Source organism: Cricetulus griseus, chromosome 2 (genome assembly GCF_003668045.3).
Source record: "Cricetulus griseus strain 17A/GY chromosome 2, alternate assembly CriGri-PICRH-1.0, whole genome shotgun sequence".
In the NCBI taxonomy this organism is placed as follows: domain Eukaryota; kingdom Metazoa; phylum Chordata; class Mammalia; order Rodentia; family Cricetidae; genus Cricetulus; species Cricetulus griseus.
Window position 1 is genome coordinate 393,452,560 of NC_048595.1, and position 23,580 is coordinate 393,476,139.

Consider the following 23,580-nt stretch of genomic DNA (forward strand, 5'->3'; position numbering starts at 1 on the left):
ATTTGGGAGCAGGTGTTCAGAGGACTCGTGTGTGAGGGATTCCTGTTAGAGGCCACTGGGGTGGAGTAGGGCTGGGGCTGGGCCTGGACTGGGGATTAGAATAAGAAACCAGTTCCTGAAAGACCAGAGTCCTACCCTGTTTTCTAATAAAGAACATTAGAAAGTAATAGCTATAAGCTTGCAGGTTCCTGAGTGCTCTCAAATTGAAACTTAGCACTGACCTGTTTATTCCTTTAAATTTTAACCATATTCACACAGCTTTCCAGACTTTGTCGATTGTATAGAAATACTTTAAAGTCTCAGAGCCAGGCAGCCTGAATCCAAAACATAGAGTTTCAAATACAATCTGGGCTTCTGAGATAGCCCAGGCAGTAAAAGACTAGCCACAGAGGCACGAAGAACCCTAGAAATCATGTAAACAAAACAAGCCAGGTGTAATTCCAGCACTAAGGAGGCAGAGACAAGTGGATGCTAGTTGCCCACAAGCTGTGGTAGTTTGATTGTAATTGGCCCCCATAATCTCAAAAGGAGTGCACTGTTAGGAGGTGTGGCTTTGTTGGAGTGGCTATGGCCTTGTTGGAGGAAGTGTGTCACTGTGGGGGCGGGCTTTGAGGTTTCCTATGCTCAGGATACCACCCAGTGTCTCAATCGACTTCCTGTTGCCTGCAAGATATAGGACTCTCAGCTACTCTTCCAGCGCCATGTCTGCCTGGATGCTGTCATGTTTCCCGCCATGATGATAATGAACTAAACCTCTGAAACTGTAAGTGAACCCCACCAATGAAACTTTCTGTGTAAGGGTTGCTGTAGTCATAGTGTCTCTTCATAGCAATGGAAACCCTAAGACAGTAGCCAACCAAGCTGGCTTTCTTGGTGAGTTGAGGCCAATGAAAAACTCTGTCACTAAAAGAAAAAGGTAGATGACATTTTAGGTTGTCTTCTGCCTCTACACATATGCACCCGAACCTGTTCACATCCACATCCACATGCGTTTTAACTATGATTTGAGAGCAGTAAAAACTAGTGTGACTTTGAAGTGAGTAGCAGCGTTAGTTCCAATGAATCCTCCTAGGAAAATAATTTATTTTAGTGTAAAGCTATATCATAAAAACTAATCTTGCCCTAGCGAAATTTCAAAGGTGGACTATATGGCAATGACAGGTGAGAGATTTTGAAGAAGGCTCTTTCTAAGGGTACATGCTGGGCATGCTGATTTTGAGAGGAGAGTAACAATGAGGTTTTGGCTCTTGAATGGATGGCCTTGTTTGTGTCCTCTGGGTCATATGAAGCAGAGGAGGCTGGCTGCATGCTGCACAAAGTCAAGGAAATGCCAGAAGGCCCGGAGCTTGGTGCTGCTGTGAAGTGAGTCAGTGGCTACTCACAGGTCTGGTATGGCAATTGCAGGCCATGGCCATGGGCCGTTTATTACAAGGATCCGTTTGAAATGAAATCATGAACATGGGAGCGTTCTGCCCAGCCTTTGAAATGTACATCGTGTACATGGAATTTAGCCGCAGTGTCCCAGGAGGGTTACAGTTGGCAACCTGTTTATGGCTTGGTGTCAAGGCTTAGCTCACTCACCAAGACAGTTTAAGATGCTGAACTGTGGGATCAGGGAAGAGTGGCACTGACTGACTGGAAAGGAATGTGGATTCTCTCTAGATGGGAAGGGGTGGGTATGGAGGCCAAGGGCGAGAAAGGGAAGCGGCTTGTTGATCAGGGACAGGTAAAAGCTGTTTGATTTCCTCAGGTGAATGTTGTCTAGATTAATGAATCACTGAATATTATTTATCTGAGCAAGTCTGGTTATCAAAGCAAAATGAAACAATGGAAAACTGAGTGATTTCTCAGTCTCTGCCTGTATTAATCTCTCTAAAAGATTTAGCTTTTTAATTAGTCTCAATAATTGTAAGTCAGAGATGAATAATTCACTACTTCTCCAGAGGCTAAGAAGAGATTATGAAATCAAGATAATCATGGGAAAACTATGGCTGAAGTTAAAAGGAAAATATTGGAATTCTTAAAATAAAACATAACCCATTTTTAAAAAATCTTTTTTTTCCAAACACACAATACTGATAGTTCCCAGAAGAGGGGGTTAGAGAGTCGGCTGCCTTGACTGTGATCTGCTAGAAAATTCAGTTTAAAAATAAGCCTTCCTTTCTCTATTTACCATACCCAATTCTTTTTTTTTTTTAACATTTGAACTCGGCTTTTATTGTAAAGCATGTATTCTGAGGAAGTTTTTTTTTTTTTTTTTTTTTTTGCAGATTTTTAAAATTTGAATTAGAAACAAGATTGTTTTACATGACAATCCCAGTTCCCTTCTCCCTCCCGTCCTCCCCTACCACCTCCCCAACTAAAACCCTACCTATCACATATCCTTTCTGCTCCACCTGGATGGTGAGGCCTTCCATAGGGGGTCATCAGAGTCTACTGTATCCTTTGGGATAGGGCCTAGGCCCACCCCCATGTGTCTTGGCTCAGGGAATATTCCTCTAAATGGAATTGCTCCCAAAGTCCACACCTATGCTAGGGATAAGTACTGAACTACTACAGGAGGTCCCGTAGATTTCCGAGGTTTCCTCCCTGAAACCCTACCATACCCAATTCTTATTTAATTTCTTGACTTAATGGGTTTAGTGGACAGATTTGTGTAGTTTGCTGTCTCACTCATGGAAGCGAGCTGTGATCAGCCGCTCTTGTAGAACGCTGAGCTCTGTTAAACAGCAGGAGAAGCAACTCCCTGCAAAGCCCTTCGTTCTTTTGACATAAGCTTCACTTATGGAAGCCACTGCACGCCTCAATCCAGAGGCAGTGTTTTAACTCACAAAGTAAATAACTGCGTGTCTGAGCAATTTCAAAACCACGTAAATGTTATTGTTTTATTCATGACAAGTCTCCACCGTGAGAGATTGCCCAGAGCAGGAATTCATTACATTACCTTAAAAATATGCATCTCCAAAATGAGGTGAAAACCTTAATTCTCCTAGGATGACCCTGTGGGCATTAGATAAACCGCCTTTCTTATACTGGTTTTCTCACACCTGTGTTGTCTTAGACTTTTTAATGCATTATCAACACAAAATGATCCCTTTTAAATTGAATAGTTGAGGGAAACAACTCGTCATAAATGCTGTCTTTCCCTCACTGAGGACAGACAGCATCTTGTTTAGTGGAACAGCCCTGAAATCAGGCCATGTGTGGGCATGCCCACGGAGCTCCTCAGAGGCCTGTGCCTGTGGGGACTGTGGAGGCTCCCAAGAGGGCCCGGCATAAAGGCAGATGTAGTAATTAATAATATTGGGCTGATAAACATTAACTTTTGGGCTTAAGATGAAAACTAGCAAGCCAGTCCATGGGTAGGCTTTTACTTGGAAAGCCTACACATAGAAGGTGTAACAAAACCTGAGCTAGTTGGATAATGGTATTTCCAAAGTGGCTTCGCAAGCCCACAGGCCTGCTCCCATGCTTTTAGTTGACCAGGAAAATGAACATTGTGCCCACTCTACTCTAGGGCCAGTCCTAATTTCCCTAGAATAGCCAGGCATTCATAGGTTGGGCCACCCTGGCACCAGCAACCCACCTTACCTCGACTTGCCTTTGCAATCAGTCAGAAGAGAGGTGTTATGAAGCGTAGCTGAGCCACCTGCTGGAGATGCCCAGAAGTGCTTGTGGGGGTTGACTGGATCTGAAGCAGACTGGAAGCCAAATGCCTGAGGAAGACACAGCACCAGAACCCCAGCCATGGCTATATACTGGAAGAAGGAGTTCAGCTCAGTGTTTGCCAAAAGGCAAGCAATGAGTATGAATTGAGATTAGGAAGTCATCAGGCTCCTTGGCATCTTTGGCAAAGGCAGGCTGAGCCATGCCTGACTGAATTTGGTGTTCACAGTAGAGGGTGTCTCCTTGTTGACTACTATACTTTTAGCATTTGTTGGTGTTATGGAGGACTCAGGGGTGTGGCTCTCCCTTGGGTTATGGGTTTATGGTATGAAGTAGTGAGAATACAAGCACACCGATAACATAGAAACAACTCAGGGGATGGAGGCTATAGCTGCTGGGCTGACGGGCATAACCAGCACATAGAATTAGCCCAAATGGGAACAATGGCTATAGGCTAACTTGAAAAGACCAGCACAGCTCTCTCTCCAAACCATCTCTAAGCGCTGTTTCCCTTTGCTTGACTTTTTTGTCTGTTACCTGTAGGGTGACACCATAACCACGCCTCCTAAGGGCTGGCTACAGGTGTCCCTGACCATGCCTGTGGTTTTTAAGGTTTAATAAGGTTTTTAATAGGTTTTTAAGGGGCTGCAAGGCACATGGAAGCCCCTTCTCTCTGGCCTGCCTGCCTTGTGGTCCCTGGCACGCTCTGGCTTGCGTTTGGCTGGTGTTTGTCTGAATAAAGATATCTTAACCTTATGGACTACAGATCATCTCTCGATATAGTCACCCTTGCTTAGTCACCACACAAGTGAAGGCTTGCTGGGCTTTGAAACATCTACTGTGACCACTGACTCAACTTCCCATCAATACAGCCACTGCTCAGATATGTCTGTGTGTTTGTTGTGCCAACTCCTCAGCATCACCACCTTCAAAACCCTTTGGTTAGATAAGTTTGATTCATAAATAACAGCTGTAATTGGATTATATCCATCTAATCTAAGAAGGCATTTAATGTAAAATGCACTATTATTTTATGTACAACTAAGACAAAATCCTCCAATTAAGTTATATCCCTCTGCTGTCTTGATGCTTAGAATGTTCAACGAGCACTTAAGCTTATTTATGCTGACAATTTAATAAAATGCTCCTTATACAGACATAAAAGGAAGCATATATGTGTACACTATCTCTGAAACTTCTTCACTCCAGGTCTGACTTTTTGAAGTTGATTTTTAACTTAAAAGTGTCAAGATTTTTCTAAATGTTACCTATTCAGTGCACAAGAAATAGCATGGTGTTTCATTGATTCTTTCCTAATTTTTTATATTTATGTATTTGCTTACAGGCTACAAATCATCTTGTGTCACATACACACATTTGTTTTGAACTTAGACTTAGATTTGTCTCACCCTCTTTACATTCTCCTTGTTCCTTCACTCACCTGTTAAGACTTTTATTAAACCAAGAAGATGGATTAATACTTTAACCTTATTTTGGCTTCTTTAAGACATTTTAATAAGGCAAGGTGACATTGCCATTTTTCTTATCCTGGTGCATTTCCCTCGGAACATTTGAGGTAGTAAATGACCTTGAAACCTTCATGAGCTGGTGTAGTTTTTTTTTTTTTTCCTATTCCTGGTCTCTTTGTTTCCTTTCTACATTAGTTATAAAGTAACGAAGCCTAGATCAATAAGTTTGGTCTCCAAGCAACAGAAAAAACACCAATCAATTTAATCTTAGGCAGAGCCCTTTGTAACTCCAGTTACAAAGAAACCTATGGACTTACATAAATACTGCAAGCTTCTAAACATTCCTTTTGTTTGATTCTGTTTGTGTTCTGCATATGAAATCTTAGGTGCATAAAACACTTAATATTGAGTTAAAACACTTTATTATTGAACCAACCAATATTATAATTTTATTGAATCTAGCTACACATTTTCATCTTTCCTACTTCTTCAAAAATAATGGTAAGACTCTAATTGTCATGAAAGACAAAAGCTGCAGATTCATTTCACATTAAAGGGAACTAAGAAAACGTAAAAGCTAAGTTCCAGAAGAATTCTAGAACAGATCCTGAATGACAAAAAGTTCTACAAAGGAGACTGCTGAGAAAGTTGGAGAGATTCTAATAAAAATTGAAGACTGAGGATTAACAGTATGTCTTGTTAAATCTGAGTGGCTGGTGTTTTAGAAAGTTTCTCCTAAAGTAGACATTTGGGAGGGGTGAGAGGAAAAGACAGAGAAGGGATACGGTGTGTGTGTGTGTGTGTGTGTGTGTGTGTGTGTGTACACTTGTGACAAATGACAAAATCCAGTGCTAAGTACCAAATAATTTTTATTGTATTTCTGTAAAATATTTCACAGCAAAATGATGACATAACAAAAAAATAACAGGGAATCTCTTCTCGGTTGCTGAAGCCTAAGGCATCTCTTCAGTGAAATGTGTATTTATCCATGTTTCCAACTGTGAATAAATAGGATACATTATTCCAAATTCACTGTGGCATCAAATAGGTTAATAGCAGATGGTTACTCTAAGTCTCAAGTTGAAATCTAGTTTGGGTGTGAGGTAAAGGATGGGCACATAGTAACTTTCATAGGTCCTGCACTCTGCCCCCCAGTCATCTGCAGCAGTTCTCAAGTGGATGTTGAAGGTGTGGACACAATGGTTTTAGTTTCGATGTTCAGCAGCTGAATGAGGAGAGCAGTGTGTGTCGAGGTTCACAAGGAAATGCATGAGAGCTTGTGATTGTGAGCTGAGGGAACGAAGGCTTGAGAGTAGCTTCTCGCCATCTCGACACACTCTTGCTCATATTTATCTTTCTAAAATAATTTCTTAGAACTTTCACATCTTAGAGATAGCAAGGAAATGAAATGATGTCCAGTGACTTTTAGATGCTTTTCTTTTAGTTCTGGTATGACTTTTTTGTTGACACATTCTCAGGCTTTCCTGTAGAAAAGGTTAAAGCGAGTGAAATTGGACTCTTGCTGTTTTCTTCCAAGGTAGAAATAACTTGCTGGAATGAAGTGGTGGCTGTAGTTTCACTGTCAGCTGTGAGCTAACTGCTAGTGTATTATTTAACATCCTGGACATGTCAAAGCATTGGGACCATCTACCTTTTTCAAACTATAAAGGCATAGTAGGAGGAATACTTGAAATTAGACTCCTGAGAATTCAAGCTGTATTCTATTCTGTTCATACACACACCTCAAGAAGAATTCCATGTCAGTCAGTGAGCTCCCAGCATCCTCTTGCTTTCTCTTTCTTTTTTTAGCCAGTATATAGTAAAGGCAGCACACTTTTTTTTTGAATCATGAAGAAACAATTCTGTGGACTTATTTAAATGTTCTTGAGGCCTCCCTAAGCATTTCCTGAAATGTGTCAGAAATGTAGATGAAGACCTCTGTGTCCTTCCACAGTGTCAGGAATGATTTGAAAGGTACTGTCATTTTTAATGTATATTTTGTTTTAAAAAAACTTTTATATGAATGTTTTGTCTGCATGTATATCTGTGCACCAAGTATATGCCTGATGTCCTGTGAGGCCAGAAGAGGGAGTTAGATCCCCTGGAACTGGAGTTACAGATGTTATGAGCCACCATGTGGGTGCTGGGAGCAACAAGTGCTCTTAACTGTTGAGCTGCCTTGATAGTCCCAAGGTATAGGAAATTTAATGGTAGAAATTTGCCAGATAGTCCCATTTTCCTTGGCAACCATGGATGAAGTAAACACAGTTTTTTCTTATTCTAATCTTAATTTTTAATAGGTACTCTCAGATTACATATTATTAATACAGAGTAATATATTCTACATAAACATGTTTAAATTTAATATATATTTAATAAATATTTACACACACACACACACACACACACACACACACACACACACACTCTATAGGTGACTATAAAGAGTTGAGAGGCCACAAAAGAACTCAAGAGGTTTCAGAAATCCTGAGAAACAGGCAAGCTGATAGGGACACACGTGGAATCTGTCTTGCTAATAAGCAGAAGCTGGAGATGCTGTGTAGCTGGGATCAAGCCATTGCAAGTCAGATTTGTGAGTGAAGCTGTGGAGTTGAGCCCAGATGCAGAGCTGCAACCAGATGAAGGGATGAGTGGATGGATGGACAGAAGATCCAGAGAGATAGAGAGGAGGACAGGTAGATGGCAGTTGAGTGAACTCTTATCAACAGTGGGGATCCAGCCCAGCTGGGTATGGTCCAGAGTTCTCTGCCTGATGCACATAGCAGGTGGTCAACTGGGGGATCCATAGGGGCTCTTGTCATCTCAGGGTTAGGTATCCATCACTGTATGGAGTCCAGGTGAAAGAGTTACAGTTACAATATAATTGTAACATGCCCATGTACCCTTGCAGACTCACCTTGTAACTTTATAGGGTAGCATCCCTTTAACTTCCAGGAGTAAGTCACCTGTCACTCTGTGCCTTGTGGCCAATGCTGGAAAGATGGTGTCATTGACACATCTATCCAGGTGCCAGGTCATCCTCCATTTCCAAAACAGAGCCAAAGCCAATAAGTTAGAGCAAGGAGTGGCCTGGTCTTAACACTATGCTGTGGTGTTAGGCTTGGGTCCATACTATTAAATCTCTGAAGTTTTGTGATTCTCAGCCTGTGTGTGGGTTACAATGCCTTTGGGGGTCACATATCAGATATCCTACATATCAGATATATACATCACAATTCAAATAGCAAAATTACAATTACAAAGTAGCAGCAAAATAATTTTATGGTTGGAGTCACCACAACATGAGGAACTGTATTAAAGGGTTGCAGCATTAGGAAGGCTGAGACCACCTTTATAATCTAAACTGTGTCAGAGTCAATTTTTTAAGGAGACTTATTTGTAATTATGTACACTGGGCGCCTGAGTGTGTGGGTGTGCGCACTTGGTGTGCAGGTGCCTGTGGAGGCCAGAAGAGGGCATCAGATCCCCTTGGAGCTGGGATTACGTGTGGTTGTGAGCTGCTTGCTGTGGGTGCTGGGAACTGAACTTGGGTCCTCTGGGAGAACATATGTGCTCTGAGTTGCGGAGCCATTTCCCCAGCCCCATCAGCAACAAATTTGAATCACATTCTCTAGGTCTTTATGTATTCAGGAGTCATTTGGCTTGCAAATTAGAAATAACTCCAGATTGGACAATATTTACAAGAAAGCGACATGCTATTGTTGGCCAAGGCCAGTTGCTGGATTTGCAAATGTAAAACAAATTACTATTCAGTAGGTGTGTTGAGAAGGGCCAGGCAGTACAATACTGTATAATGACAGCATGGCCGCCTGTTGCAAATACTCCCTAGGTGGTTTTGAGCGTCATTGAAGTCTGGGTAACAAGGGTGTATAGTATGGATTTCCATATCTTTTAAAGTATTTTTGGTTGCTCTGTCAGCAGGGTCCTCTAGGAATCCAGTAGTTACTTGGTTCTTGAAGGCAGGTGTTTCAACAGTCAGAGTAGTCACACATCTCTAACTGGGGGGAGAGGAGGTGACAACTTAGCCCACAAGTGGTGAGCCTCAGTTGTCCTAATCTGGTGCTGGGACTCAGTACCCACCCATGATTAAAAACCAGAGGACATTTAAGATGGTTTTTGAACACGTCTAGGGTCAGACAGACTCAACTTTAAATTGTGGTCTCTCCTCTTAACCAGTGAGCAGTATCTGTAAGCTAACTTATTCTTCTAAGGCTCAGAACTTTCATCTTCAAACACATTCAACTTCCAAGTCTGTAAAAAAATCTTAGACTGTGCTTCAGAAAGTGCGGTTAATTTTTGACACAAGAAACGCTAGCTGTTACCAACCTTGTGGTTTTGACAGCACACAGGTGAATCAAAACCAGGATAGTATTTTTCCCTTTTTTTAAAAGTAAGATTTTTTATTCAAATTATGGCTCTGGTTTGAGTATTAACATAGCCAAAATTATTTTTTCTCTACTAGGTAAACATTTAAGCACAGTCTTCATGAGGAGTGGGAAAGAGCATCACATCAGAGTTTGGAATGCTGGATTCTTCTGTGGCCCTAAGTAAGTCATCATGTGATTTTACATACTTTGCATTCTGCTTTCGTGGCTATCAGTTCCCTCATGTACAAGGTCTGAGGGCTACCCTACACCATCAGTCTCTAATAGCATTCTTCAATGAATGTACCCTGATATGCAGTATCTTACATTTATTGGGTTTTGCTTGTTTGATTGGTTGGTTTTTTGTGAACACCTTGTAAGGCCAGCATGGCACAGTGCATGCTGGGAATAAGTTCCTTGTCATAGCCCAGGAAGACCCTTGCTGCACCAGTGTTCTGAGCCAATCCAAATCCTGGTGGTATTTTGTTTATCATATAATAAAGCTCTCCTGAATATCAGAGTGAAGAGCTAAGTCACTAGTTAGCCACACACACTAAGCCACTAGTTAGCTATAAAGGAAAGGCAGTGGTGGTACACACCTTTAATCCCAGCACTTGAGAGACAGTGGTAGATGGATCTCTGTGAGTTCACGACCATCTTGAGCTACATGAGAGTGAACAGTCTAAAAGAAAAACAGAGCTCACACCTTTGATCCCAGCACTAGGGATGATATGCCTTTAATCCCAGCACTAGGAGACAGGAACAGGTTGAGGCAGTCTGAGGTTTAGTGTGAAGACAGGGGCAGTCTAAGGAATAGTGCAGTCTGGAGATGTAATCAGAGGACAAGATTGCCCCTTTGGTTTGAGCATTGGTAGAGGTGAGAACTCTCCAGTGGCTGCACGCTTTGCTTCTCTGACCTTCAACTTGAATCCCAATATTAGTCTCTGGGTTTTTATTATTGAGACCAACTATTTTTCATGCTGAGCCCATGAGCATCTTAACCTCAAGAGGATTTTATAACCTCTCTGGGCTTCAGTTTCCAGTTCACAAAATAGGATCAAATATATGTGCTTGAAAATACTGTGTATAAATGCAAAACACCACACAAATGCCAAGATGTCTCTCAGAGGAGCCCACAGCAGCAGAAGCTTTTTAACAGCAGGAAAGTTTGCTAAGAATATTAAGGCAATGTAGACCACTATGGTAGTTTGAAAGAGAATGGCCCATGAAAAGAGCGGCACTACTAGGAGGTGTGGCCTTGTTGGAGCAAGTGTGTTGGGGGTGAGCTTTGAGGTCTTGTTCTCAAGCTTCACTCAGTGTGACAGTCAGTCAACTTCCTGTTGCCTGCAAGATGTAGCACTCTCAACTCCAGCATCATGTCTGCCTGCACACTGCCATGCTCCCTGTTGTAATGATAATGAACTGACCCTCTGAAACTGTAAGTGAGCCCCCTCAATGTAATGTTTTCTTTAATAAGAGTTGCCTTGGTCATGGTGTCTCTTCACAGCAATAAAAACACAAACTAAGACAACCACAAATGCCCAAGTGTCATCAAAAGGGGTGAGTGGATATTCTCCTCCATCAAGGAGATTTCCTGATTGCCCTTCAGGGTTAGTTTTTAGTTACCATGATGTGTTTGGATTTGTGAGTTCCCACATACTCAAAATGCCTAGTGGTCTAACTCACTAATCCAAGCTGGCCTCTTCGATTTTGCAAGGGACGGAGAACGCCCACAGAGATTGTGTTTCTCCTGTGCTGTTCTCATGGGTGGATTCAGGGCTTTTTCTACAGAAGAAATAAAGTGGCTATGAGGGGCCAGAGGGAAAGAGAGGGAAATGGCATGTGATGAAATTCATGGGATGTGATTTGGAGAGAAAGGACTGCATGGTTCTGATTATGTCACTGGCTGAGTGCGCCTGTGCAAGCCCTACTCAAGAGAACCAGATTTCTCCTCTGCAAAAAGGAATTTGGGACAAAACATTGTAGTAGTGGAGAACAAGGAGAACAATTCTCTGTGATGCTGTTTTGTTGTGCTTTTTAAAAATTGAAAATAGATTTTTTTATACAGTATATTCTGATCAAGATTTCTCCTCCCCCAACTCTTCCCAGATCCTGCTCCACTCTCCACCCACCTGAATCCACACCCTTTCTTTCTCTCTCATTAGAACAGAAACAAGCAACTAAAAATGATAATAACAAAATAAAATTAGATAACATAAAAACAAACCAGAATAGGACAAAATTAACAAAAAACGGCCAAAGAGAAGCATAAAAAAACATAGACACAGACACCAACCAACACACACATTTGCACATACAGAAAACCCATAAAACAAAATCAGAAACAAATAGTATATTAGCAAAAGTTCTGTGAGGGGAAAATGTCCATACAAAGCCTATCCATTGGTAGATAAAGCCTCTCTGATGACAACTGGGCTAGGCACCAATCTGGTCACAGGAGATGGGCCAGTACACTAGACAGATCTGATATTGCTAGGAGTCTTAGTTGGGTTTAGCCGTGCCCATTCCTTTATTCTTTTATTAGTTTGGTTTTTTTGAGACAGTGTTTCCCTGTATGGTCCAGGCTGGCCTTGAACTCACAGATATCCACCTGCTTCTGCCTCCTGAGTACTGGGATTAAAGGTGTGTGCCAACACCACCTGGCTCTCCATCCTAATTCTTATAATTTGAGATTGCAGATCACCCCTTCAATGGGGGCTCATCTACGTTGCTATGCTCTGAGCATGTGCTGGTCATGTGACTCACTTTGGCCAAAAGGACATTAGCATAGTGGGTATCACAGAGGCTTGAAAAGCTTTTGTATGCTGGTGCTCACTTTCTTGCTGACATACCCTAGGAGAGCAACCCGAGTTAAGTTGTTGAAGTTGTCAAGTGACTGTGGTGAGGCGGTGTTCCTAGCCCCTGAGTACTAGCCATTAGATGTGAATAGGGCCATTCAGGATCCTGAAGTCACCATCAAAGTCAATAGCTTGCCACAGAGCCCTAAAGAGCTCAGGAAGGATCAGATAAAACTTTCCCATTCCAAAACAATAATCCACCTGACTTACAGAACTGTAAACTGTCATGAGAATTAAAAGAAAGGTCCTCCCACTGTACTGCTCATCCATCACTGAGTAATAGGTCACCCCTCCCAAGATTACACCTTATAACAACCAACGCTGTTTCCCCTTTTTGGCATAAAGGAATCTAAGCACATGGCTGCTTTAGGCTCAAGGTCCCATAGGCTGAAGTTAAGTTGGCTGACATTGTAGTCATCTCCACACTTTGGGCAGACCTTATGTCCCCACTGTCTGTCTGATAGAGTGTCATTTTTCTTGCCACATACCTCTCTCTAAAAGTTTCTTATAACACAGTGGCACGCTTCCCAGAGAATTCCCGGAGTCAGAAGTTACAGTCTTTTTATAACTGACTTAGAAGTGACACCTCCTTGTTTCCACTGAAGCTATTAAAGGTGGATCACCGAATCCAGCCCCCGAGCAAGGGGAGGGAAGCACCCAGGGCATGGCAACAGGAGGCAGGGATTGATTTCTGAGGCTGACTATAGACACTTAGAAAAACACTGGCTTTCCTCTAGATGTAGCAAGAAGTTCCCACAATAGCAACTAGTAATTCTGAGGTTTGTCACACACTGCTCAACACCAGATGGGCAGGAAAACCATTCCAAGGAAGAAAGGGCAAGAAATAGTCCAAGAATTGTAATTATTATTTTTTTTTAGCAAACCTACCATGTTTAGCATACATATAGCTTTAAAACATAGAATATGTAGAATATAGAAATAGCTAGTACTGAGAGGTTATAATAGGAGATAAATATCAAGACCTGATGTTTTAGTATATATATGTATGTGTGCGTATTATTGTGTATGGATATTTTGCCTGCACAAATGTATGTGGCTTTGCCAGGTTCCTGAGGAGGTCAGAAGAGGGCATTAGGTCCCCTAGAACTGGAGTTACAGGTGATTATGAGCAGCCATGTGGTTGCTGGGAATGAAACCTAGTCCTCTGCAAGAGCAGCCAGTGCTCTTATCCACCGAGCCATTCCTCTGGCCCCAACACCTAGTCGTAAATGTTGCAATAGAGAATTCCAAGTATAGGCTCAAAGAACACAGTAGCTTTAGCACATGTTAAAATGCAGCGTGACATGATCAGTGTGTGTGGCGTGTTGTGTGTATGTTGTATGTGTGTTGCATGTTTGTTGTGTGTGAGTTGTGGGGTGCGTCTTTGTTGTGTGTGTGGTGTGTGTGGTATGTGTGTATGGTATGAGTGTGTGTGATGTGTCTGTGTGTTGTGTATGTCTTGTGTGTGGTATGTATGGTGTACGTGTGGTGTGTGTGTGTGGTATGTGTGGTGTGCGTGTGGTATGTGTGTGGTGTGTGTGTGGTGTGTGTGTGGTATGTGGTGTGTGTGTGTTGTGTGGTGGTGAGTATGTGGGGGTGTGTTGTATGTGGTATGTGTGTGTGTGTGTGGTGTGGTATATGTGTTGAGTGTGTGTTGTGTGTGTTGTGTTGTGTGTGTGTTGTGTGTATGGTGCATGTGTGTTGTGTGTGTGGTGCATATGTGTGCATGGTGTGTGTTGTGTGTGTTGTGTATGTATTATGTGTGTGGTGTGTATGTTGTGTGTTCTGTGTGGTGTGTGTGGTGTGTATGTATGTGTGTTATGTGTGTTATGTGTGTGTTGTGTGTGTGTTATGTGGTGTATGTGTGGTGCATATGTGTACATGGTGTGTGTTGGTATGTGTGTGTGGTGTGTGGTGTGTGTGTGTAGTGTGTGTGTGGTTTGTGTGTTGTGTGTGGTGTGTATGTGTGTGCGTGTGTGTTGTGTGTGTGTGTTGTGTGTGTGGTGTGTGTTTTGTGTGTGTGTTGTATGTTGTATGTGTGGTGCGTATGTGTACATGATGTATGGTGTGTGGAGTGGATTGTGTGTGTGTGTGTGTATGTTTGTGTGTGAGGCATATTGTGTGTGTGTGTGTGTGTGTGTGTGTGTGGCATATGTGTGTGGCATATGTATGTGTGTGAGGCATATTGTGTTTGTGTGTGTATGTATGTGTGTATGTATGTGTGTGTGTATGTATGTGTGTATGCATGTGTGTGAGGCATCACAGCCAACAGTGAAATGATCCATAAAGAGGTAAGAAACCCAATTCAGCCTGACTTAAGCTGAATCAAATGTAGGGAATCTGGTGTCAGGCAGTTTTTTTGCCAGCATACTTAAACGTGGTGCAATTTGGGAAATAGTCTCCCAGTGTAATACAATTGCCAGTGCATAAGGAGGCATAATTACATTGAAACTCAACTCAAAGTATATGTCATTTTTTTTTTTGAGAAGATGGGTTCTAGAAATAGGCTGTATTAGCTTAAGGGCCTAAGGTGTGGTCTCCATCATATAGATAGTGCCAGGGTCATTTGGGCTATTGGCCACCTCTGGTGCTGGTTGTGGTAGCTTGGGGAAGGCTAAGGCTCCCCCATACAGATAATGTTAGGGCCATTTAGACTATTAGGGAGCCCCTGGCTGCTGTACAGGTAATGTAAGAGTCATTTAGATTCCTAGCCACCTTCGGTCCAGGTTGTGAGAGCTTGATATGACCTGGCCCAACAGATAACACAGGTCACCAGGCTGTTAATAACTTCCAATCCCCAGCCTTCTGGGTGGAAGAATAGGTTTTATGTCCTTTGAGAGGACAATCCTGTGTGCTTAACATTGCTGGTTTCCCTGGATGCAAGGACCTTCATGCTCCCAACAAATCAGAGCTGTGGCTTCGGAGTATCATCAACATGATGTATGTATAGGATGGATAGATAGGATGGGGAGAACTGATGGAAAGAGCTTATGTTGCTGTACTGCCTCTTGCTAACCATGTGACCTTAAAAGCAACTAGCAACTGTGCTCCAGTCCCTTTAGCTACAAAAGAATATAAATAAATAAAAAATATAGTGAGGTTGAGCTGTCTGATTCCCAGGATGCTTTGTATAATCTTAAAAACAGAACCATTTAACTCTCTGGGTTTCTATGAAAAAAAATGAAAATATTTAAGAGTTTGGGCCATGGAAGGAGCAGAAGCAACATTGGTGAGTGTTAATCAAGGACAGACCCCTCTGTCTATCCCACCATCTCTCAGTGCAGAAATCCCACCTGCAAAATAGTTGACAGAGGTCCTCAAGTCCTTTCTTCAGTATCTCTAGTGAAAACTAATTCTTTTGGATGGAATCATGCACTCCGTTCCTGGGCAGTTCTAATATTGTCTTCATGTTATCAAATCTGCATTCGCTAGGGTTATACATGGATGTTCGTTAAACACGAGTCTGGCTCCTTTACACCAAACATTCTGAGGATGCAATTTTTGTGCTGTCACCATCTTGAGCAAACAGAGGGAAATGGCTGCAGTTTGTATGAATCTTCAAAGATTTGTGTGGCGACCCTTGGGTCCTCTTTGTAGTCTAACTTCTCTTGGTGGTTGGAGTAGGAACAGTGCTCAGAAACTCTCACTCAAGATCAGAATATGTGGTCCTCCATTGTAAAAGCCCCAAAGAAGCTCATGGACTGACCCTCAGGGGATCTGTGTGTTAGCTGGGATTCAGACCGCCTCTGACCATCAGCCAAAGAACAGGAAGTGGAAGGTTACATCTCTTCATCCTTTTCTAAGAAACCACAGACTAGGACAGTCAGCTGAATAGTTTGATCTGTTTCTCAGACCTGAGAGACCCATTTAGGGTTAGGTCCAGGTCCAGGTCCAGGTCCAGGTCCAGGTCCAGGTCCAGGTCCAGGTCCAGGTACCTTCATCTAAAATGTTCCAGAATTTGCATACTTTGGATTCTGGCATATTTGCATATCCATAATGAAACAGTTTAGGGATGGGACAAAACCAAACATGAAATTCATGTAGGTGTCATATATCTTTACACATTTGTCAGAGGTAGCTTTACAAAATTTAAGAATAACTTTGTGCATGAAACAAAGTTCCCGGCTGTGGAATTTTCCACTGAGGGCACCGTGTCAATGTGCACAAAGAGTTTTGGAGCATTCTGAGTCTCATGAGTTTGCTCGACCTGTGAAGGCAGGCTTAGTTTCCTGTGTTTGGGATGTGTGTGGCATGCCCTCTGGCCATGGCCCTCTGTGATGAATAGGGTGGCAGGCTGAGGAGAGGCTGTTAGTGTTTATTGGGTTTTCACTGTGTGCCAGGCACAATTATACTTGCTTCCTAGGAGCTGAAGCCTTTAGCCTGCAGGAAAGGACTATGGCAATGGCTCTCTCATCAGCCCTCTCTGACAGTGACAGATCTCAGTGCAGACTCAACACCAGCACTACTTTATGATGGAAACAGTTGGGACCCAAGACACATAGCTCCAAATCCCAGGCTTACTCACCCATTCTGCCCCTTCAGACACCACATCCCTTTGGGGTGGCCCCAGCACACCTTTCCTTGCCCATCTCTTTTTACTTCCCTACTACAAAATTTGACTATTAGCTCTTTTCTGAGAAAAATGTTTTTCCCACTTTTGTGCTGTCTCAAGCTCTCCCTGTCAAAAGTATCTACCCCCACTATTCACTCTCAGCCTCTGTACCTTCTAACTCTGGGAGCAAACCAAAGCTATCATCAAAGCAAAAGAAGCTAATGTTTGCCAAGCCCATGCTGCTTTCTGGGGATTGCACTGAGGAAGCTCACACAGAACATTTGATGTAATCCCTCAACCTAACTCTTTGACATAGGATGGCAGATCGATTTGCCCATTTTCCAGCTGAGACCCCACTTCAGGATAAGTTAGGAAGATACAGATGCTCTGACTCCAGCACTGCTCACAGATGTGACGCCTCATCCTCCAGCAGCAGAAGTTTCCTCTTCCAGGACACTCCCACTTAGCACTGCCAGCATCCTTCACGGTCCTTCATGGTACTTTGTTTTGTAGGCATTTGTGTAATGTATCTCCATACTACTGCTTCTGATGGCAGGAATTGTGTCACACTCCTTCCCTAGGGCATCCTGTCTGGTCCTTTATACCTGAGTCAAATGGTGAATATTTGTATGGTTAAATGAAACTGAATCAAGGACCAGGGAGGCAGCCTTCATGAAGGAGACAGGCTCATTCTTGCCAACTCTAACACGTCCAAGTTCTTGAAAAACGAGCTGTCAGTTTCCTTGACACGCTAAGCCTTTTGGGAAGGAAGAAATGAACTGAAACAAGCAGATACGTGCCTTGAGCCCCAGAAAAGGAAGCTCCTGCTTCCAGACATGACAAGCCCATCAAATATGTTATGTTAACTCCAGCAGCACACATCTAACACAGTTTGCTACTGCACAGGCGTGTGCAAACAGGCTTGGAGGCAAAGAGACATCCTCACCCAAAGGTGCCAGCATTCATTTTTAAAAAAAGCATTTAACTTGAATTTGACATGGTTCCTGCAGAAGAAAATAATTTGCTTAGTAATTTTCTCTTATCACATGCCATGTTTTCCTTGAATGTGTCTGTTAATTAGCCTGGTTTATACTGTGCCAGCTGGATAGGTAATTAGATAAAGTTAGATAAAGAGCGCACGGGGCATGGTAATACATGCCTAGTATCCCAGCATCCTAGAGGCAGAACACATGGGGCATGGTAATACATGCCTAGTATTCCAGCATTCCAGATGCACAATCAGCAGGAATAGAAGTTCAAGGAGATTCTTGGCTACATTGCAAGTTCAAGACCAGTCTGGGAGGCATGAAACCCTGACTCCCCATTCCCCCAAAAGGAACAAGAGTCATGTCTTGCTCAGTCATCATCAGAGAGGCTTACTCTTGCAGCAAGTGGGCACAAGTACAGCTAGATGACATGCAGAGAGTGAGAGACCTTGGAACACTCAGACTGTGCAGAATGTCTCCATCAAATCTCTCCCTGCCAGTGCTCAGGGAATTAGGGGAAAGAGGAGGAAGAAAAAATGTAAGAGCCAGAAGGGATGGAGAACACCGAAGAGTCACCTTCTAGACACAACAGGGCTGGCACACATATGATGACCAACCCAAAACGAACTAACTCTATAGCATCTTTGGAGGTTCTTTGCCTCATAAGGTTAAGTTAGTTGTTTGTTTGTTTGTTTTTCTAATTGTACAGGTATTTTGCATATATATTATGGCTTCTAGTTTTGGGGTCTTTATGAGATTCCTGTGTATGCAAAGTGTGTGTCTCTGTGTCTATATGTGTTTCACGTGCTTTTATTCGTCTCTTTTTCTTGTTTGATTGTTTTGTCATATTCTGGTTGGTTTGTTTTTATTTATCTTACTGTATTTTATTGTTACTCCTCAGAAGTCTTTTTGTTTTCTAAATGAGCTAGAAAGGGATTGATCCAGATGGGGCAGGAGGGGGGAAGGATCTGGGAGGAGTAGGAGAAGGGAAACCATAATCAGAATATATTGTATGAAAAAAATCTATTTTCAACAAAAGAAAGAGAAAGGAAGGAAGGAAGCAAGGAAGGAAGGAAAGAAGGGAGGGAGGAAGGGAGGGAGGGGGAGGGAGGAAGTGGAAGAAAGGGAAAGGAAAAGAAAGGTCTGGGCTCCAATTCATCATTGCTGGATCCAGAAAATGAAACAACTGGAACAGAATATGTCCCTTAAAAGCTCAGCAGACTTTCCCCCAGAGCTCAGGCAACCCAGAGTTATTTATCTTGCCTGATGGTGACTCTAAAGTACACAAACCTGGTGATGCAGTCACCATGGAAACACTGGAGGAATAAAGGAAGATCTTAGCTCATACTTTAGCCTCTACTTTAGGGTCAAATAGCACAGTCAGTATGGTGTGACTTGGTAGAAACTGGCTTTGAGTTGGTCAAAGTGGCTGTGTGCATGCATGGGTGATGCATTTGAAGGGACCAGAGGCTGGGCGTATGGAGGCCAAGAGAGGCCTTGCTACAGGTTTCTGACAGAAACAAATCAGAAGTATTAGGGAAGAGCCATTGAAAAAGTATCCACAAGACCAAGGTCTCAGCCCAAAGGAGATTTATTTGTCCCAGAGGGACATAGGGCAAAGATAAGGGACAAAGACAGGAGATAGAGGGTGAGGGAGAAGGGAAAGGAACAAGGAAAAGCTGGCAGGGGCATTTGTCCTGGAGTGGGACAAAGGACTGCCTCTAGATAGAGAAGAGACAGAGGTAATCCATAGGTATAAAGGTAAAAGAGAAACCCTGTGTTAGGATGAGGTGTTTCATTTTAGTTAGGCATGTTAATTAGGTGAGCCAAAGGGGAATTTTTGACTGCTGGATTTCAGTACTTTGTTATCTGGACCTTGTAGTCAGTCTCAGGAGGAAGAAGTGGCCAAATGAGGGAGGGAAGAGACCTTGGTGGCTAGTTTTAGGAATGTAATTGGTTTGGCCTGTGGGCATGTGTGGGGAGCATTTTCTTGATTGATGGTTGATGTGGGAGGGCCCAGCCCACTGTGGGTGGTGCCATCCTTGTACAGATGGTATGTTGTTGTGTAAGGAAGCAAACCGACCAAGTACCTTGAGGAGCAAGTCAGTAAACTGTGGTCCTCATGGCCTCTGCTTTAGTTCCTGTCTCCAAGTTCCTGCTCCAAGTTCCCCTCATGATGCAATATAAACCATAGGATGAGACAAACCCTTTCTCAGACAAGTTACCCATCTTGGATGTGCCTCAACTAGGAAATGGAAATAGCAATTTGGCTTACTTATGTCTGTTGTGCCTGTTGTGCCCAGACTCTGAACCCCCCAAAACCACCATGAGACCAGATCTGATGCAAAAGCAAAGAGTCTTTATAATTACCGAGTTAACTGAAATTAACTTGGGTCCTCCATCTATCTGACACAGTGGGTAGAACAGGAGGGACCCCAAGCAGCAGAAGGGCAGGGAATATATTGGGGTAGAGCAAGGGGAGTGGCTGGGGATCCATTAGTTGCCTAGCAACAGTCTTCAGGATTGGTGCACCTCCAGGCTTGGGCAACCTGTCCTGTGTTGATTGGTCCACTGCAGCTGCAGGTAGGTTGCTATGCTTAGAGGCCCTCCTACGGCACTTGTTATGCTCTTCATTCCACTATTATCAGAAAAGCACGTCCAGAGCCTGCCAGCTAACTTCTGATTGGTTCCTCACCACATGGAGGGTATCTGGCTTCCTAGTAATTAGGGCAAGGTCAGGCAAGGTCCGTAGCTCAGCACACGTTGCTGAGTCAGGGGTCTATGTCTTGCTGGGTCTTTTCTGCAGCCTGTCATGACTGCCAAAACAGGGGGCTGGATGAGGGTCTGGGCCCTTCAATATCCTTCTTGTAAGGGTTAAATATGTTAAAACATGCAAAGACCTTGAAAACTGGAAGTATAAAAATATCCAACTTCACACTATATTGTAAAGCCACAGTTAAAAAAAAAATCCAGCATGGCACTGCACACATAGATATATAGGTCAATGGAGTAGGGTTAGCACCCAGACATAAACACACTCAGCTATAACCACCTGATTTCCAGAAAAGGTACCAAAAATATGCACCAGAGAAAGCACAGCTCCACAATATTGTGAAAACTGCACTTCCACAAGTAGAAGAGTGAAATTAAATCACCATCTCTCATCCTGCACAAAAATGCAAACTGGGAAAACTAATAAAAACTTAAAAAAACTAACTAAAAATGTACAACATAAAAACATTGGGCTGGGGCATACTCAGTGGCAGAGTATTTTCCTCAAATGCACTAATCCCTGGGTTCACTCTCTAGTACCACAAAACTATAGAAAAAATAAAGTCTAGTAATTTTATTCCCCCAAGGGAACTCTTTTTATATTGGCTTTAATTGCTAATGTATTTGGGTTTACACTAATGTCTTATTGTTTGTGTCCCATTTGGCTCATCTGCTGTTTTCATTCTGTTTTTAGCTTCTTTTGGATTACACTCTTTTCCAATCTACTCTTCTGCTCCATTAGCTTGTTAGCTCCACGGTCTCCTGCCATTCTTCTGGCTACCTTAGATAGAGCATACACTCCTGACTCATTGCAAGCTAATATAAATCACCATTCCTACGTCTGTCTAGAAAATGCACACAATACTTTCCTGTGTTTGCTTTTTAGCCTTTGTGTTGTGCTAATCTTGCTACCCTCATGCCAACCCCACAGGCGTTGTTATAAGTGACTTTACTGAAATAACAGTCAGAGTTCCTTCTTCCCATTGGTCTCCATTCCTCATCTCTACACTTCTGTCCCTTCCCTTCTACTTAGGAAAGCCCCTCTGTGTTTCTCTCAAAGTATACTGACAATCAGTTCTTTCAGGTTTTCTCTAAAAATAAAAGTGTTTCCTTCCTTCCCTCCCTCCTTCCCTTTCTTTTTGGACTATTTTCTCTCTAGGTATAAAATTCCTATCTACATATTAGTTGTTACCAGCATTTTGAAAACATTCATTCTCCCAAATTCCATCATTTCTATTGCTGTCAAGACCCAGGATTATTGTTGGTCCTCTGAAGGTATTCATTTAACTGCTTTTAAAACTTTTTGATATTTTTGTTGTTGTTTTATTTGTTTTCAATTTGATATGGTGAATCTACATATAGTCATCTCTGTACATATCCCAAATTTACAGAACCTTAAGATATGTTTTGATAGCTGATAACTTTCAGAAAGTTCTCCTCTCCTGTTTCTGTCCCATTTCTTTTCTGGGTTCTTAGATGTCGGGATCCCATCTCCTCCTCTCCTCAGTATTCTGCTTCTTGTGTCTCTGAGTTGCTCCATCTCCCTATCTAGTCTAGTCCAAGAGGTGATTCTCCCAGCTGCAGGCAATGATGAGGCTCAGAGCCCTCAGAAGTCCAGATGTCCCTCTGTACGAGGAACTGAACTCTGCTGAAGGGGGCCACCTCTCCCAGAGGTAGTTCCTTCTCCTGGGAAACAACCAGGCTCAGATTAAGACTCAGTCTAAAAGCATGAAAAACGGGTCCCAGTCATCCCCCTTGATGCAGTTCTGAAGGGCCCTCTGAGCTTGGAGCTTCCCCATGGAGTTGGCTGACTCTGGAGGCCCCAGTACCACCCACTCTCATTTGATTTCACTTGCTTGATTTGCTTAGCTTCCCTATAGGTGTTAATACCCATAACCCTTCCCATAATGCATGCTAAGACATCTGGCTTGCAGTTAGTTTTCCTACTAAATCTGTTTGGGGATTTAACTAGTCCTGACCATTTCTATGTGCTGGTTAGTATTTTGTCTACCAGACAGAAGTCATCTGGTAAGAGGAAACCTCAATCCAGAAAATGTTTCCATCAGATTTGGGTATAGACAAGTCTGTGGGAGTGTTTTCTTCATTAATAACTGATGTGGGAGGGCCCATCCCACTGTGGGTGATGCCATCCCTGGGCAGGTGGTCCTGGGCTGGGTAAGACATCAGGCTGAAGAAGCTACGGAGAGCAAGCTAGTAAGCATCACTCCCTCACAGCCTCTGCTTCACTTCCTGCTTCCAGGTTCCTGCTCCTGCTTGAGTTCCTGTGTAGGTGTCCATAGATGGTGGACTATAATGGAGTGTGCAAGCCAAGTAAATCCCTTCCTCCCTAAGTTGTTTTTTAGTCACAGTCTTTATCACAGCAAGAGAAAACAAACTAGGATAGCTAGGAGCTACGAGTATCTGATTTTTGAAATTTACTTAACTTTAATTATAATTTTATGATGTTCTTAATATGCATTTTTCCTTTCTTTTTGTTTTTCACTTAACACACACACACATACACAGAGACACAAACATACAGAGAATCTCACTTTTTAGGCTTGGTAGAAGTTGAACTTGCAGTCCTCCTGTATCAAACCCAGGAGTGCTAGGGTGACAGCCATACACCATGACACTGGGTGACAATACATTATCATTTCAATTCTCTTGTTAAATTATTCATCTTGCTGAAGACCAATGTGATAACCTAATAACCGGTGCACCTGCTATTGCTTTTTCTTCTTTATCCTTTCTGCTCCATGTTTACTAATTTTAAACCCAAATAGTAAATAACATGGAAAAAAAATCTAGAAATCTGGGGCAGTGTCATCAACTTTGAAGAGAATTATTTCGTGGCAGACAGTATTGTTGACTACTTCCATGAGCCATGCT

At 42.6% G+C, this 23,580-nt stretch overlaps 1 long non-coding RNA gene across 6 annotated transcripts in view; it reads left to right on the forward strand.

Annotated features, from left to right (window-relative positions):
- The first annotated feature begins 707 nt into the window (after window positions 1-707).
- The window catches only part of LOC103158729, a 94,164-nt gene continuing 71,291 nt past the window's right edge, over window positions 708-23,580 (forward strand). For all 6 annotated transcript variants that reach the window (XR_003481414.2, XR_003481415.2, XR_003481413.2 and 3 more), the window contains exons 1-2: window positions 708-763; window positions 9,619-9,703. This is a non-coding gene — a long non-coding RNA (uncharacterized LOC103158729). The remainder of the gene's footprint in view (window positions 764-9,618; window positions 9,704-23,580) is intronic.